Below are 4,768 nucleotides of genomic sequence, written 5' to 3'. Positions count from 1 at the left end.
AAGCGTTTATCTTGCAGTTCAGATCTTAGCCCTTCTCAATAGAGCTCGTCTTCGGGGGATCTTCTTCCGGAGATGATGGAGAGCGAAACGCCTCCCCTGGGCTCCCCCGCTCAAGAAGCAGGCGACCTTGAGGTGTCGTCACGGAGGGCCACCCCGGTTCCGGTGAGGCCAGAAGATAATCCTATGGTCACCCGAAGTCCCCAGTATCCGGCCCTTGAAGAGGGCAAACAAAAGAGTCAGGCGCCCTCTGGTATGCCATCGGACGTACTGAGGGATCTGCTGAAGCGAGCGACCCTCTCGGAAGAACACCGTATGTTGATGGGCACGGTGATGGAAAGGATTTTGTCCGCCGAAAGCGGGTTGCATGATGCCTTTATGAGTCTACTAACGGGCTTTGAGGTACGTAAAATGATATACATTTGTGATAGTACCGCACATTTTTAGGTGTGCCCTGTGTAGGTAGTAGCCCCTGAGACTCTGGTTGTCGCTGAGAATGGCGGCAAATAGAGGATCGTAGTCCCAGGTAACAACCATACCGCTTTTATGTGCAGGTGGTGGAAGCTCCGGTGGCTAGCCGGACTAATGAGTTTGCCAAACTAAAGCGGCAACTGGATGCGGCAGATGCCGACATCGAGCTTGTTAACAAGCGGCTTGACTAGGCACAGGGTAAGTGATGTTTTCTGGTGAATGTCACATAGGAAGAGCAGCGTGATGCCAGTATCTTTAATATGTTGTGACTGTAGATGGAGCTGCCGCCGTGGAGACCCTTCGGGCGGAGCTTGCCCGAGCCAAAAACAAGCAAGGAGTAGTAATGCGGCTGCTTTGAAGGCGGCCGAAGAGTTGAGAGCCGAGAAGGCCACACATTGCGAGAGCAAAGAGAAAATGGCCAAGATGGCTGTAAAGTTAAAAGACACTGCCGACCGTTGCCAGTTCCTTGAAGAAGAAAACCGAGCGAAGGCGACGTACCTTGAAAAGGCCACGATGGCGACCAAAGACACCCGCTCTGCTATGAGAGCGAAGAAGGAGGAGCTGCGTGAAGCCGGGGATATTGTAGCTGGGAAGCCCTTTATGCTGCGGAGGAAGTTCGGAGATCCGTGGTATGCCCCTCTGGATCGGCTGTGGAGTTCGGCAGACGCATATCTGGACTTGGCGGCGAGCGTGGTCGATGCGGCCGAATACTTCCGAGATCAAACGGATCGTGAAGTAGACAAGCTGTTCTGGTCGCAGTTTAACGTTCCAGAGCGTCCGCTTCCATTGAATGATCGGCTAGCCGAATGGGCCAAACTCAATAGGTTGTCCGGACTCGCCATGAGGTCTGTCGTGGATCAGCTGTGGCCGGAAAGGCCAAAGTCGAACAACTATTTTAGCCTGATGCAGCAGTTCCTTGGTGCGGTGCCGCGCATCAATGCGATGAAGAGGTCGGCATGCATAGAAGGCTCGCGGATGGCCCTTTCCCATGTCAAAGCATACTGGGCGGAGATGGATGCCACTACTGTTGCGGCACAGGGTTCGGCCATAGGCCGAGTGGCTGCCGAGCACTATTTCGAAGAAGTTCTCGAGGGTGCTCGTTTGATAGAGGCCCAGTGCTCAAAGAATATTATGTTTGAGTGACATGTATTCCCATTGTAAAAACAATGTTTATGAAATTTATTAAGGCTGTATTTATACTTTTGCCTTAAAGTAATATGATGCCTCCTGTGCGGCCGTTTATGTATATATGTATATAACCTGAAAGATTGCAGTCGTCGACTTCAACTCCCACGCATATAATGCGGAGGTGTTCGCAGAAGACGCGTGTTCACACTTAATCCAACGTCTTGGTCCTATTAAGGAGGTGATAGTGCAGCAAACGAGGCAACCGGACTATAATGCTTTAACACTTTCACTTATCCATAGGAGTTTGACGGTGGGGCTACTATATAGCCCCTGGTGGCTCCGCACTCTCCCAAATTCGGGGTACGTACATGCCTGGCCAGGAAACGGCCCTTCGTTAAGGCGGAGGAATTCTAACATTCCGATAGGTCATCGAGTGGTTGACCAGTCTCACGCTATATCATGGCAGTTAGTTTTCGGCTTTCTCTACTGAGGTGCTCGTCCTGATGAACCGGGGCACAATCGCAGTAGTTCTCCTCGTGCCGCCTTAGCCGATAGAGCGGAACATAAGGCAGCAAAACACAGGAGCCGGGCAAACCCAAAATTTGACCAAAGACATGATTCGTAGCTGATGCATATAAGGTCAAACTCGCGACGCCGAACACTCCCTAAGGTATTCGGTCTTTATGGTATAAACCGGGCCTAAACAATGCACTTTGTAGGAAGCCCCTGGTGTCCAGGTACGTGCATTATTCTGACGTGGCCACATGCCAAGACGTCAGCATCCTTCTCAATAGTACTGAGAATCCGAGGGATGTGTATCAACAAGAGACAATAAGAATGGTTTATGCAGGGTCTTAATCTACAAAGAATCCTTGGAATGGGTCCCTTCTGCACGTCTGCGCCTGTGTCTCCGTCGTGCCGTATCCTAGACGAGTGTAGCACAATGGTCATCTATAAAAGAGAGGAACTTAGGTGAAAAGTTGTCGTGCAAAAAGGTAGGTTATATTAAAGAAACCATGTACAATTTTAGATGAGCGAAAATTGCCACTTGTTTACGCGCGTGGAGCCCCTTGTTTTTATAATAGGGGTGTGGCGTTGAACCTGTATGGATTACATATAGCTGCGCCGGATTCGTCTGACCGTGTCCGTGGTCTTGACGACCTATCAAATGCTTTAGTTGGTGAGGCTGTTTTAGTGTGCGGCTGCCAAGGCAGTCGCACTCTCTTCGGCGCGCAAGGATCGCTCAATATATCCACTTACTGAAATGATGCCACGTGGACCAGGCATCTTAAGCGTGAGGGAAACATAATGCGGTGTTGCGTTGAAGCGAGCGAAATCTTTGGAATGGAACAATGTGGAAGGTTAAATTTTCTCTATGGAAGTTATCGAGGAAGTCGAATATAACCTCTAGTAGCAGGGAGCTCATGCAATGAGCCCCTGAGCCTGGCGTTACTCCTCTAAACCATTTTGCGGATTGTGTCCTGATATATCAGGTTTAGACTGCTGCCACCGTCCATCAGGACTCGTGTGAAGAGGTATCCGTCAATTATTGGGTCTAATACCAAGGCAGCCCATCCTGCACGCCGGATACTTGCTGAGTAATCCCGATGGTCGAAAGTGATGGGTTGAGACGACCAGTGGTAGGACTCCGCGGTGACAGGCCCTTGGGCATATTTCTCTGGGAGTGCCGCTTTGTTTCTCCCCTTGATCACGTGTAACACGTTTACTGTTTTGACTTCTGGTGGAAATTTATTTTGCTCCCCAGTGTCTTTCTTGAGAGGCTCATCCTCATCTTCGCTTGGTGTATCCTCCCCCTTGTGTATGGCGTTGAGCTTGCCGGACTGCTTGAAGACCCAACATTCTCTGTGGGTATGATTAGCGGGTTTACCAGGGGTGCTATGGATCTGATATATTTGGTCTAGAATTTTGTTTAGGCTGGACAGTTCGTCTCTGCTTCCTTTAGAGGGCGGCTTTTGCTGACCTGGCCGAGAGCTTCTGAATCCGACATTTACCACTGTGCTCTTCGGGCTGTCTTTTATATTCCGACGCTTATTTTTGCTGCGTCGGGATTTCTTGTTTCCATCCCTGTCTTCGGATGTATTTGGATCGCTGGTGCTGCATCGGGCTAACCAGCTGTCCTCGCCCGCGCAAAAGCGGGTCATGAGGCTTGTTAATGCTGCCATTGTTTGCGGCTTTTCTTGGCCGAGGTGTCTGGCAAGCCATTCGTCATGAACGCTGTGTTTGAAAGACGCTAAGGCTTCGGCGTCCGGACAGTCGACTATTTGGTTCTTTTTAGTAAGAAACCTGTTCCAAAGCTTTCCGGCTGACTCTCCGGGTTGTTGAGTTATATGACTCAAATCGTCTGCATCCGGTGGTCGGACATAAGTCCCTTGAAAATTTGCCCGAAAAGCTTCTTCGAGCTCTCCCCAACTCCCGATGGAGTTTTCAGGGAGGCTTTTAAGCCAGTGCCGAGCTGGCCCTTTGAGCTTGAGGGGTAAGTATTTAATGGCATGGAGATCTTCTCCTCGAGCCATATGGATATGGAGGATGTAATCCTTGATCCAGACCCCCGGGTCTGTTGTTCCGTCGTATGCCTCTATGTTTACGGGTTTGAATCCCTCTGGAAATTTGTGGTCCAGCACCTCATCGTTGAAACATAGGGGGTGTGCGACATCCCTGTATTTGGGTGTACCGTGATGTTCGGATGTTTGTTGTGTTGCATCGTTTGCTGGAGCGTGCTTGCGTGGTCCATAGATGGATCTGGTTGTGCCGTCCTTTTGATGCGAGCCCTCGCGTGGATCGCGTATTGGCTTATGTGCGGCATTGTTTGCCGCTCTATGTTGGCCGTGAGGTCGTCTATCCGGCCAGATGGCCGTTTTAATTTTTGGTTGCGGGGGATCTAAGGCCTCCTCATCGAATTCAGGTAGCAACTTCCGCTTTGGGTAGCTCTTGGTGGGGCGATTACCGCCGTACTTCGCTGCTGTGTTGAGTACTTTACTCCATCTGATTCTGAGTGTGTCTTGCGCAGCCTTGAGCCTTTTCTTCTGCTTTTTTAGACTCCTTGTGGTGTCAACAAGCCTTTGACGGGCATTCTGTTGCTCCGGGTGTCTGTCCGGTGTGATGTCGTCCGGACTATTATCTTTGACAGAGTCGGGTTGTTCGGTTTGATTCT

This window comes from Triticum dicoccoides, chromosome 2A, assembly GCF_002162155.2.
Source record: "Triticum dicoccoides isolate Atlit2015 ecotype Zavitan chromosome 2A, WEW_v2.0, whole genome shotgun sequence".
NCBI classification, from domain to species: domain Eukaryota; kingdom Viridiplantae; phylum Streptophyta; class Magnoliopsida; order Poales; family Poaceae; genus Triticum; species Triticum dicoccoides.
The sequence above is the reverse complement of the archived record's forward strand: the minus strand, read 5'-3'. Positions refer to the sequence as shown.